Genomic DNA, 14405 nt, shown 5'->3' with positions numbered 1-14405 from the left:
CCGAACTCTTGTCACTGAGTACAGCGTCATTCATCGCTGCAAATCACTCAACTCCAGCCATCCACTGTCCGGTGGCGTTGTTCTTTACACACCTCAAGCGCCGCATAGCATTGAGTACAGAAATGTGTGGCCTATGAGGAGCTGCTCCTGATGCACAATCTCTGTTCTACCTGGACTGCTTGGTAGCACTTTGGTAAAGGCCAGTGATTCCTTCCACTGATTTCAAGGGACAAGACTAAGTCTGCCCGGTCTTGGTTTAGCTGTGGTTCTTCATCGCGTTTACACTTCGATAGATTCGTTACTCAGGTGACATTCATGACAGGCACATTCTGCAGTTACAGCTTTCTGCTGACAACCCGATACTCCCCGGCTCCTCCCACGCTGGCGGGTCCGCCTCTCTTGACATCTAGTAATAAATTCCCTATTACGTAAAGGTGTCCGGTAACTTTTGATCAGATAGCGTACTGTTGGATATCTCTACGAAATTTGCTGAAAAACAGTAATTTGTTTTTTGGGTAATAAATTTCTTTGTTCGTCTACATCAATGTTTACCACCTCAAAATTTTCTCATTAGACAAACTTACGCCACCGATTTTTCAGTCCCTGAAATACTTCTGAACTACACACACCAAAAGAAGTTTTGCATCACCCCGTCTCCCGGAACTACTGAAGATAGACGTTGATTGTCGATATTGTATCACAGACACAGCCCCTTTGACTGTTCAGAGACGTCACCAAAAACGCCCAAAGATGTAAACAACCATGCATGGTAGCGCCTATTACACGGAGGGGGTCCGACAGCTGATCAGTCCCAGTCATTCCATCAGCAAGGAGGTACACGGCTGGCGTTGTCTGTAGTTCAACCATGCCTAGACGGTCAATACCGCCGTCCGATGCGTACGCATTGTTACTTTGTTCCAGGAAGGGCTCTCAACAAGACAAGTGTCCAGGTGTGTGTGTGTGTGTGTGTGTGTGTGTGTGTGTGTGTGTGTGTGTGTGTGTGTGTGTGTGTGTGAACCAAAGCGATGTTGTTCGGACATGGAGGAGATACAGAGACGGGAACTGTCTATGAAATGCCTCGCTCGGGCCGCCAAAGACTACCACTGCAGCGGATGACCGCTACCTAAGAATCATGGTTCGGAGGACCCCTCACAGCAACGCCACCATTTTGAATAATTCTTTTCATGCAGCCAGATGACGTTTTACGACTCAAACCGTGCGCAACAGGCTGCATGATGCGCAACTTCACTCCCGACGTCCATGGCGAGGTCCGCCTTTGTAACCACGACACCATGCAGCGTGGTACAAATGGGACCAACAAAATGCCGTATGGACCGCTCAGGATTGGCATCACGTCCTCTTTACCGATGAGTGTCGCATATGCCTTCAACAAGACAATCGTCGGAGACGTGTTTGGAGGCACCCCGGTCAGGCTGAACGCCTTAGACACACTGTCCAGCTAGTGTAGCGAGGTGGAGGTTCTCTGCTGTTTTGGGCTGGCATTATGTGGAGCGAAAGTATGCCGGTGGTGGTCGTGGAAGGCGCTGTAACGGCTGTACCGTACGTGAATGCCGTTCTCCGACCGATAGTGCAATTTTATCGGCAGCATATTGGCGAGGGATTCGTCTTCATGGACGACAATTCGCTCCCCCGTCGTGCACATCTTGTGAATGACTTCTTTCAGGGTAATGACAACGCTCGACCCGAGTCGCCAGCATGTTCTCCAGACATGAACCCTATCTAACATTCCTGGGATAAATTGAAAAGGGTTGTTTATGGATGGCCGGCTGGAGTGGCCGAGCGGTTCTAGGCGCTACAGTCTGGAGCCGCGTGACCGCTACGGTCGCAGGTTCGAATCTTCCCTCGGGCACGGATGTGTGTCATGTCCTCAGGGTAGTTAGGTTTAAGTAGTTCTAAGTTCTAGGGGACTGATGACCTCAGCAGTTAAGTCCCATAGCGCTCAGAGCCATTTGAACCATTTTTATTTATGGACGACTTTACCCATCAATCACTCTGAGGGATCTACGCCGAATCGCCGTTGAGAAGAGAGACAATCTGGACCAACAGTACCTTGATGAACTTGTGGATAGTATGCCACGACAAACACAAGCATGCATCAATGCAAGATGACGTGCTACTCGGTATTAGAGGTACCAGTGTGTACAGCAATCTGGACCACCACCTCTGAAGGTCTCACTGTATGGCGGCACAACATGCAATGTGTTGTTTTCATGAGCAATAAAAAGGGCGGAAATGATGCTTATGTTGATCCCTATTCCAATTTTCTGTACAGGTTCCGGAACTCTCAGAACCGAGGTGATGCGAAACTTTTCGATGTGTGTTTTTCTGATGGCCTCTTAGCTCCCTCAGCGATACGTGTTCAGTGTTATCAATCCTTTTAATACTATAGTATTTTAAGGTTCCTCTGTTTTCTAGAGAAAGTAAAGTTACACAGGGCCTTGTCTGGCGAATATGGGTGCATATCATATCCAATTTTTGTCTTTAATATGCGTTGGCAGGTCGGGCTATGTAATTGTTGCTTTATCGTAGAGGTTGCCTCTTTTTGTTGTCGCTTGCATGCCTTTCACTACTCGCAGTCTCACTGCTTCGTTTACTAGTGGCTTCTTTCGTAGCCCATGAAGCCATTTAGGTCACTCGGCGGCGAGTGGTTTGAACTCCGTCCTGCTTGCAGTAGCTCATATTACATATGGCTACGCCCACGAAGTGACGTACGCCCAACCTTCCTCTTCGAGTTTCATAGCTCACCACACAAGATATTCTTTCCGCAGGTAATGACTCTGCACACGGACCTCATGCTCAGTTCCTCTACACTTGTTTTCTAGCATGCGTGCCAAGTACGGGCCTCGGAAACAAACAGAAGCAGGTAAGTTTATTGATTAAGATGAGGATATTATGTTTCAGAGATGATGGTATAATACTAATACATATCATGAATGATTAAGGCACCAACTCAAACGAAGCATCTGCTGATCCAATGCGTTAATCCATTTTTTACGTCACAGTACTATCCACATACTCAAATTTATTCGTTGATCTTAGTGTAACAACCCCGTTGTTGATGCCCCTAGCTTCATGGTTTTTAGGATCAACTACACAAGACATTACTTTGTTACTGAGCGAGACCAAGGAACATCCCTCGCAAGGTGATACCACAGTATCTTTGTCCCGCTTAATGTCTGCAGCTATAGCCACATGGATGAACATTACCGCTTTTCCTACTTCGATATGCGTCTTCTTGAAGCTTCAGAGCTCTTACAAATTAGTAAGTCTCCAGGCGGATCCGTATCTTGAGGCGAACGTTTTCCACATTTGTCAACCCCGAATATCACTATTCACCTCTCCTTGTTGCTGTTACAGTTGAGATACAGAGATGGCGAATGAAACAAGTAGAATGACAATTTCAAGTGTTTACGCGCCCCCCACTAATTCAAGACGAGAGGCTCCCCTCAACTGTATCGCTCACTTCCGCTGCCTATTGCATCACGTACGGGATTTTTATTCAAATAATATGACACAGGACTCCACTACCACCTGGATTCAAGGGTAGAGCTATCGAGTCTTGTTGACAGAATTTATATGCCTTCTGAACTTGCGACCGAGTACGTCTTCCGGCGCTCTTACGGCGTCTATTGCTTCCAACTTTTCGTTCTTATGCTCTCCAGCATGTAAGACGTTACCCAGTGAGAAATTGTCGAAGATCTGAGCTCCAGTGTCCCACTTACAATCGCAATGAAACAGATGGAAAAAGCTGCCGCAAGAACATTATAGGTCACGTTAAACCTTGCAACAAAGGGTCACTGAGAAAGACCTTGCATTTCTCATCGTGAAGGCTGCTCAGTATCCACGGAAATCTACGTCAGCCGATATTTTGTAGTACTGTCCATCATCACAGTTCTTCTCAAGGACTACACAGCATGTAGACAGGTCCTGTTAATGATGAGGTGAGAACACAGAATTAACACAGCTCCTTAACAATCCCTGTCAAGTAGTTGTGAGAAATTTTTCCGCCAGGTCTTCAGATCATGTAAAGTAGCACCCCTGCAACGTGGACCAGCACGATGTAAATCATAGTCCCTCACATTAGCCAAAGGAGAACACGCGGTGCACTGTGCAAGATTACGCACTAACGAAGTTCACGAACAGAAATCTTTCATCACAAGCTGGAGCTGTAGTGCCAAGGGTGTGCTCATCCAGTATCGAAATACGGCAATTCCTATTACGACTTATGTTCTTAACGTAATAATCGAGTAACTATTTGATCAAGTTATATTTTATAAAAGACAATTTAGGTTATTTCTAAGAAACGTCCATTTCGTGCTCCCGGGTCGTGAAAACTATACCTGAAATTCTGTAAGAATAAAGAAACAGATCCCAAAGCGGGGAACAGATGCAGGAGAGAACATTCTAGGTAAATAGCTCATCGAAGTCTTAACATTAAATGAATAATGCCAATTCGTAACATACTACTTGTTTATACTTTTGGAGCAACTAACCAAACTTCTGTCAAACCTGAGACAGCTTGTGGCGCAGTTTCTTCATTTTTCAAAACACAAAACTGGTTTATCAAAGTCACTGTCATGCTAAACAACTTTTGCTATGAAACTTCCTGGCAGATTAAAACTGTGTGCCGGACCGAGACTCGAACTCGGGACAGGAGAGCTTCTGTAAAGTTTGGAAAGTAGGAGACGAGGTACTGGCAGAAGTAAAGCTGTGAGGACGGGGCCGCTTAATCAAGATTTTTGACAAAACCACCTAACAAGCAAAAATAACTGAAGACTAACACAGAAATGAAATTATACATTTTTTTGGGCAATAAAATTCGTATAGACATTTCAGTCTGACGTCTGCAAGGCTACTTCATTCCAACTCTCGACCAGAACAGAGCAATATGAAAAACGAATTACGTAATGATCGTATCTTAGGTATTACTATTGTTACAAAATGGTTCAAATGGCTCTGGGCACTATTCGACTTAACTTCTGAGGTCATCAGTCGCCTAGAACTTAGGACTAATTAAACCTAACTAACCTAAAGACATCACACACATCCATGCCCGAGGCAGGATTCGAACCTGCGACCATAGCGGTCGCTCGGCTCCAGACTGTAGCGCCCAGAACCGCACGGCCACTACGGCCGGCCTATTGTTACACATACAGTATCAATGACTAAGTTCTCTTTAGGACACGTTTAACGTCGATAACACAGTTACCTGAGGTTATCTAGGTGTGGTTACCCGAGAGTATTCTACGCTTTCCAGTTAAGATCTTACTATTTCAAGTTTCGTGAAAACAGTTTTTCCGCAACAACGACGTACGAAAGATAATAGTGGAACCAATTAACAGTTATAAAATGACTACTTCTGACATTGTTAAAAACAGTCCGGAATTTATTTCACGATAGCTTGAGACATGTAAGCCATTTTGAAGTGGTTCTGAAGCACACTGCACAAAGTTACGTGCAAGAGATGTCCATATGATTATTCTGTGGACTGCTGTTACGTTCGTCATTGGGGTTGGTCATTTGAGTAGATAATGCGTTTAGGTAGATCGAAATCATTTGAGAATAAACTATTTATCATCTTTATAATGACGTCTACCACACACGTCTATATTTCATATTTATTAGACGTTTAAACTTTGATGCGCCTGAGACTTCAAGGAGCACATAGTATACTGACACAAAGTAGGTATTATAATCTATGTGACAGATTGGAAATTAGTTGTAAATATTACCATACATTCACGAATCATTCGAATTACCATTTTTAAGAATGTCAGTCATAAAATGGTAATGGATAACGTATTTACGTCCAGCAAGGAGGGAAAGGAGGAAATCAGAATTAAAGCTGGGAGAGGAGGGGGTGGTAACGTCGGCGCTGCCAAAAGTAATGGTAACTGCTCAGATACCACATCGATGCGTACAGGAACTCTTCCTCAACAAGCGTTGGCCGTAAACGAGGGGTAATTGTAAGTCTGTATAATTTGTGTATTTAACTGTTACTGAGGGTCTTAACATGGTGAAGCCTTCTAGACAATAACACTAAAAGAATGTGCACTCCTGGAAATGGAAAAAAGAACACATTGACACCGGTGTGTCAGACCCACCATACTTGCTCCGGACACTGCGAGAGGGCTGTACAAGCAATGATCACACGCACGGCACAGCGGACACACCAGGAACCGCGGTGTTGGCCGTCGAATGGCGCTGGCTGCGCAGCATTTGTGCACCGCCGCCGTCAGTGTCAGCCAGTTTGCCGTGGCATACGGAGCTCCATCGCAGTCTTTAACACTGGTAGCATGCCGCGACAGCGTGGACGTGAACCGTATGTGCAGTTGACGGACTTTGAGCAAGGGCGTATAGTGGGCATGCGGGAGGCCGGGTGGACGTACCGCCGAATTGCTCAACACGTGGGGCGTGAGGTCTCCACACTACATCGATGTTGTCGCCAGTGGTCGGCGGAAGGTGCACGTGCCCGTCGACCTGGGACCGGACCGCAGCGACGCACGGATGCACGCCAAGACCGTAGGATCCTACGCAGTGCCGTAGGGGACCGCACCGCCACTTCCCAGCAAATTAGGGACACTGTTGCTCCTGGGGTATCGGCGAGGACCATTCGCAACCGTCTCCATGAAGCTGGGCTACGGTCCCGCACACCGTTAGGCCGTCTTCCGCTCACGCCCCAACATCGTGCAGCCCGCCTCCAGTGGTGTCGCGACAGGCGTGAATGGAGGGACGAATGGAGACGTGTCGTCTTCAGCGATGAGAGTCGCTTCTGCCTTGGTGCCAATGATGGTCGTATGCGTGTTTGGCGCCGTGCAGGTGAGCGCCACAATCAGGACTGCATACGACCGAGGCACACAGGGCCAACACCCGGCATCATGGTGTGGGGAGCTGTCTCCTACACTGGCCGTACACCACTGGTGATCGTCGAGGGGACACTGAATAGTGCACGGTACATCCAAACCGTCATCGAACCCATCGTTCTACCATTCCTAGACCAGCAAGTGAACTTGTTGTTCCAACAGGACAATGCACGTCCGCATGTATCCCGTGCCACCCAACGTGCTCTAGAAGGTGTAAGTCAACTACCCTGGCCAGCAAGATCTCCGGATCTGTCCCCCATTGAGCATGTTTGGGACTGGATGAAGCGTCGTCTCACGCGGTCTGCACGTCCAGCACGAACGCTGGTCCAACTGAGGCGCCAGGTGGAAATGGCATGGCAAGCCGTTCCACAGGACTACATCCAGCATCTCTACGATCGTCTCCATGGGAGAATAGCAGCCTGCATTGCTGCGAAAGATGGATATACACTGTACTAGTGCCGACATTGTGCATGCTCTGTTGCCTGTGTCTATGTGCCTGTGGTTCTGTCAGTGTGATCATGTGATGTATCTGACCCCAGGAATGTGTCAATAAAGTTTCCCCTTCCTGGGACAATGAATTCACGGTGTTCTTATTTCAATTTCCAGGAGTGTATATGCTCACAAGGTGCCAGTAGATTACAGAAATTAATTGAAGGTCAGTAATTTCCGAAAAAATTTTATGTCAGCTTACGCCAACAATTTCTTCCAACAAGGTGGAAGGCTTAGCATTTGAAAATGGCTTGTACGTCGATCCTTTGGCATCGGCAGTCGTCTGGCGAAAGAGTTTTCATTTCACAAATAAAATGGAACTAGCGCCAGTCACAGTAAACATATCCATTGACAACAATTTTATTAGCTCATTCCCGCAGCGCTCAAGGGTGCGAGGACCACTTTCTAGCAAAAATACTGCACATTCTACTACAGCTGGTGGTAACCAGTAATGAACGCCAGCAGCCGAATTTTATCCGTGTTCCGAAGAGTAATGTTCACTAATAACGGTAGCGCAATTAACATTAAAGGAAGGAAAATACAGGTAACTCCGTAATTCTTCTTGCAATGAAAGTATTACGGATATCTAGAACTAATTAATAAAATTTCTATAGGGCAAGTAGAAAAGGATGAGAAAAGCAACAGAGATGCTGATATAGAAAGACAGAAAAATTAACAGAGAAAGTACTGAAAGAATTAATGGAGTAAGGGTGCTCGTTAACAGGAACAGACTGCAAGGAACAGAAGGACTACAACTACAAAGCCGTGCCTTTAGTGGACGGTGGTAAACCAGAGAACATCCCGAAAGATCTATCACGTGTCAGAAAGCACTATCTGCTGTAATATTTCTTTGCGACTTAAGTATTTTTTAAAGACCGTAACAGTTCCACGAATTTATCTTTCCTGTTAGCTGCTATATTGTTCTCGTTTTCAGTTTATTTAAGTGGCTAGTTACTTTAGTTTGAATTGAACCGGGGAAAATGAAATCAGAGGGAACAGATTATACGAGACTGAGGACGACGGCAACAAGTAATCAATGTGACACAAAATGTGTAAGCGGTAACACAAATTATAAACAACCACGAGAGGATCGGAGAACTTTACTTGGGACTACCTCCCCTACAATAAAAAAAGATGATCTGCGTTTTGATTCACCAATACTGTTGCTGAGAACCGTATCGACAACATAAACACACCCTCTTTTGCTATTATACGTTCTTGTCGCGGAAACGTGGATTACTCGATCCACATTTGAATGTAACACCAAACACAACATATTGCCCTTCAGAGCCAAAGGATCCCGTCAGCCTTTTCAGTCACAAAACCTTCAATTTTATGCACCTAGAGTTACGTTAAACGACAGCTGCAGTGCCGACAGAGAGCACAGGGAACATCATTCATTTTGTGCAAGCGCGATTCACATCATAACATGTTTCAGTTGGCCAAGGGCGTTTTCGCGGCACAGGCATGCAGCCAATCACCATCTCGTAACCCAGTGATTAGAGCGAATATTATACGGCAGGTTGCAGTATTCGTATTATCTCACAAGATAGCTCTCTCCCTATGATAAAACGCACACTAGACTCTCCTTACAAATAAGTGGAGGAGAGAGAAGCTTGCACTATTTTACGATCGTCCAGATTTTTTTCTTGAGTTCATTACAACTAATTGCGTTCGGAAACTTAATAGCCAGTACGCAAAATGCTTCGCCAAAGAACTGGATCACTGCACAAGAGACTTTTACAGACCTTTACGTTGGAAACCAGTAAAGAAGGAAAGAACAGAATTAACTCTGTTAGACATTTCTAGTTACAAATGTTGTACACTGCGATGCTACACCCGCCCTAGCCTAGACCTTCTGTTTGCCGTGGAACTCACGATACGGCAACATTTCAAAGCCTTGTCATAATATACCACATGTACGAACTCGTCAGCTGACTGCATTGTAATGCTGTGAGGCGAGGTTAAGTGACTACAGTGTGGATAGCAGCTAACTTCATGTCAGAACAAAAATCCAGCTAGGGAAGTTCTCTCTAATGAAACATGTCGACGAAATTTATTCGCCCTTACATTGGTTGGTTGGTTGGTTGGTTGGTTTAAAAGACGGGGAAAGGACCAAACTGCGAGGTCATCGGTATCTTGTTCCCGGTAAAATAATTACACAAGGGAAAGAAGAACAGAAAGGAGGCGTATAGCACAATAACAGGAGAAAGAAAGAACTAGAAGAACAACAGAAGGACAACCAACACTACTAAGGACAAAACAGGAAAAGAAAACCACAGAGAAAAGCAAGAAACAGGTAGAGGTGATAATAACAAAGCAGATGACCGTGGCTAGCCGGCCACGAGAATAAAAAGGAAAAGCCAGCCACACCGCAACACATTGAAACATCCAGCCTAAAAGCATTAGAGTGGAAAACACAAAGGAACAAATGACATGATCTAAAACTTAAATAGGAAGATAAAACCCAACGTCATGTATAGAACGTAAAACTAAATTAGCCGATGAGGCGTTGTCAGCTAAAATTAATAGAAACGAGTCCGGTAACCGAAGAGTCCGTCGCAGGGCAGCCAAAGGAGGACAGCTCACCAAGATATGGGCCACTGTCAGCCGGGCGCCGCACCGACACTGAGGTGGGTCAACGCGGCGCAGGGGGGTAGCCCTGTGTCCCCCAAACGTGGGCAATGCGGAGCCGACACAGAACCACAGATGGCAGGGGTCTGCATTGCTGGGAACCAGGTTTCTTGCAGGGCAATGCAGATAGCAGGTGTAAAGCTTAACAGTTGCCGTAGGTCGGCCAAGTGGTGGAAAAAAACGCCGCAATTCCACAGGAGTAGTACGTGATTGTGTGACTGGGAGGGCATGAAACACTTAGTGAGGAAGTCTACGCCTCAGTCACCTGCTGTCACCAGATGAGTACCTGTGCGATCGACATCCACTGTCTGAGGGCCCAGCGAGATCTAGGTCCTCAGCAGATGCCAGAATATCCATCTCATCTTCAGACACAGAGCTTGTAGGTAGTGGTGGAGTGGGCACCACCACAGTGCCTTGATTCTTCTAGGTCTTTTTCTTTTTGGGTTTCTCTGACTGCTCCTTTGGTTTGTCCAACTGGGAAGGCTTCACTGAGTCAGTCTCAGGGACTGGGGAGGACTGAAGCCCTATGACCAGCTACGTGTGGTTGCTTCAGCCACTGGTGGGTGTCAGCTTTGCCACTGGAAGGGACCTGGGAAGGGAATGACCCAAGGGATCCCTTTCTGCCAAGAGGAGCCGAAGAAGACTTACGCTTCTCCGGTTGAGAAGTGGGGACTGAAGTCCCCGGTGGTGGTGGTGGTGGTGGTGTGTTGTTCCTGAAGTAGGTTGTGCAGGAACAACAGCGAGGGAAGTTCCCTCCACATCAAGGGGGCAGGTGTTCGACCACCAACAAGAGATGACATGCTACACTTCATGGCGTGTCATCCACCCTGATACCACCCACTCCGACCAGCGGCCCTCCCTGCAGGCGCCACCCAGCCGCAGCAAAGGCCACCTGGCAGGATGGCCTTTCCCGGGAGTGCCTATGTCCCATGGTGATGGGCATCTACTTCTTGGCATACGTGGAGTGTTAACGGCGCAGGCACCAGCAGAGTGATCCGTGTGGGGTCAGGGGTGCTACAACCAACACGGTACATGGCAGCCCCACCACAATGGACTGGTTACTGTGCTGGGTATCAGGCGGAAACGGGATAAGAAGTTCATTATCGTCGACAGCGCAGAAAGCGATACTGCACAGAGGATGGAGGAAAACTTACCCAGGTGCGTGACCTAGCCCAACAGTTGGGGAATGAGCGGAAGTGCAGATCCACGTCGACGAAGGATGCGAGAGGTCTCAGCGCATGATGGATACTATGCACCATGTACGGTGCTCTTTCCCAATTGACTCGCTCTTCGAGAAAATTTTGAAAAATGGAGGTCAAACCCTACAGCGGACCATCAAAGGCCGAAACGTGAGACACACTTTCTAGTCGCCTCTTACGACAGGCATTTGAGATACTGGTGCGTAAAGTAAGTTGGACCGCCACATCTAAAGGTTTCGCTTTATGGTGGTACAACATGCAATGTGTGGTTTTCATGAGCAATAAGAAGGGTGGGAATGATGTATATGTTGATCTTTATTCCAATTTTCTGTATAGGTTCCGGAACTCTCGGAACCGAGGAGATGCGAAATTTTTTTTCCTGTGTGTAGTTCTGCCTGTAGTCGGGTTCGCTCTGTAGCAGATTAGTATCTGAGTACTGGCTTCGTTTAAAGAGTTGTCTTTACTATTTAGATAGTTCCTTCCATCTGAGGCTTTTTTCGAAGGAAGTTGTGGACATATATCTCGAAAGAATTTCCCTCATTACAGGTTGATGTTTGACTAACATTTACGAGAGCGTAGGTACGGATCATCTTCGGAAACAGGAATAATTTATTAATACAATACAGTGCGTTATACTGGACATCTAGTGTTGCACAGAAACTATGGTGACATCGTGTGTGTTCCAAGGACCTCTAATGTTTTAATGTTTTCATTAAATGATTTATCTGATATGAATAGAACACTAACTTTGTTCGTTGACTTTGCAGATGCATAGAAGAAAGTATTGTCGTTGGACAAACGTACTGAACTGAAGAATTTGCCAGAATGTTCGTTTTGTGTTGTGATGGTAGCTCTATTTAGAGATTAGTGAGCTAAAGGTGATAATGAAAAGAAATACAGCGATACCCTGATTTCAAGATCAATGTTGAAAATCTTGAGCATTTCGTGTCGAAAAATATTTAAGTGTAGTTGTAGTTGTTGTAGTAGTAGTAGTAGTAGTAGTAGTAGTAGTAGCAGCAGCAGTAGGCGACATGAATTTGTTACAGCCCCGTAAAATCAGTACTAGGAAAGGCGAATGGCATGGTTGTGGAACAGTGCGGTGCATCTGTAACGAAAAAAAGCATACAACGCACCATTGCAATAATTCTATGAAACTGTTGCAGTCTTTGGAGTCCTTATCAAGTGGGGATAAAAACTGACGTCGAATCGTTTCAGACACGCTCTGTCAGTACCGTAACAGCTTCGTATTGCCCATGCGAAGGCCGTCTCAAATACTCACGGACCATAAATGGAAATCGACGGAGAAAGAAGACTTATTTGTCGCGAAACCCTGTTGGGAACATTCAGCAAACCTGTAATGGACGAAGACTGTGCTACCTTTCTGCTGCAACCATCTTATTCCTCGCGTAGCGATCTAGAGAGATTACTTCACGTACAGAGGCATAGAAACAGTAGGTTTTGTATCGCTGCACAGGCGAATAGAATAGGAAAGAAAACCGGTAATACTGGTATTATGTATCTTCCGGCAAAGAAGCTTGCGAAGTGTTTGTAGACATGTAGATGAAGCCACTTACCACTGAAATTTCTTTGCAAGACCAGCACATGACAGGCAACAATAGATCGAAGCTGACTCATTTGGATGCGCGAGATTTGCAGCGATTTATGGCGTGCGCTGACATCCGCCGTGTCAGGTCGTTACGCGTGGATCGGCCACATACGTCTGGCGTGCTCACGGGCCTTCAGCTGTCGGCGCGAGGCTCTTCTGTTTTGTTTTAGGATGCAAACAACTTAGGTCTTAAAATGCCATAATATTAGGACACTAAGAAGTAACAGAGATTAGAAGTGACTACACCTTAAGCCCAAATAACGGAAGGAAAGAGCTGAAAATAAGGGTTTCTCCTTAGTGAAAGATCCACAAAATATGTCGTAGAGACAGTCGAGGTCCCGAACCAAAGATGAAATATCCTTCGCCATATGACTACGATGGATAAAAAGTAAAACGCGGTTGACAGCCGGCGCGTCGTTCGCTAAAACGGCCGGTAACTCAGACGGCAAACATGTACTCGAACCAAGCTCTTAAAAAAAGGCCATTCGGTCAGGAAGTGCCTACTGTCAAAGGCTAATCACAATGAGCACGAATTGTTGGGAGATCACTACTTATGACGATGTCTAAAAAGGCAGTGCAATACGAAACCTAGCTAAAATGATCCTAACGCGACTCGAGGGCAGAGAAGAGGTCGGCCAAGCAGCTGGGAGCTTTTTGTTCCCGTGAAGGTAAGACCAGTGACGATGCCAGAATGACACCATCTGCCGACAGACGACAACACGGAGATTATCAACAACACGGAGATTATCAAAAGGAATGGAAGAGCTAGCAGGTCGAGGTAGCAGGGCTGCAGTCTTGGCAGCAGCGTCGGCAGCCTTGTTTCTCGTCAGACCAGCATGACCAGGAGCTCTCACAATCAGAATAGTGGCCCCTGAAGAGATATGAAGTGGAAGCTTTCTTGGACATGTTGCAGTAAGGGATGGACTGTGTACAGCACACAGAGGCTCTTAAGGTCACGGAGAATCAGAGCAAATGACACTATTAAAAAGTCTGTGTTGCCGGATATACTGGATGGCCTGACAGAAGGCGAAGAGCTCTGCTGTAAAAATCAAGCGCTGTTCTGGAACACGATACCGAAAATGGCCGATCCAATGAAGAAGGCACACGCGACACCACGACGAGTCCGAGAGCCATCAGAGTACACAAATTATTATCGCGATGTTACGTGCGAAGGTCGTGAAACTACGGCGTTAGAGTGAGGCTGGAGTAGCGTCCTTAGGAAGCGAAGAACACGGACTACCGGAACAAGCCAATGCGGTAAGGAGTTCACATCCATAGCAGGGACGTAGCAGGTGGCGTGAAGCTTGACTGCCGGAGCAGTAGTCTAAAGCGAACATCGATCGACTCGAGGCGCTGGCCGCGTCCCTGGCTCGCAGCAACTCCACGGGCAGAGGCGTCTGCCGGGATGCATACCCTCGCCACAGACTCCCACGTCGTTCACCGGAGACGAATTTGCGGCAATTACAGGTAATGGTGCGGCCATTCTGTTACCTCGTGGAAATGTTGTCCGCCCTTAAAAATATCTGAACCCAACTGCTCGCAGTTATTATGTACCTGCTGACTTTTTTAAAGCCACTTTTACGACCTACTCAG

The sequence above is a fragment of the Schistocerca cancellata genome, chromosome 9 (assembly GCF_023864275.1).
Source record: "Schistocerca cancellata isolate TAMUIC-IGC-003103 chromosome 9, iqSchCanc2.1, whole genome shotgun sequence".
In the NCBI taxonomy this organism is placed as follows: Eukaryota; Metazoa; Arthropoda; class Insecta; order Orthoptera; family Acrididae; genus Schistocerca; species Schistocerca cancellata.
This window is presented reverse-complemented; position numbering follows the sequence as displayed.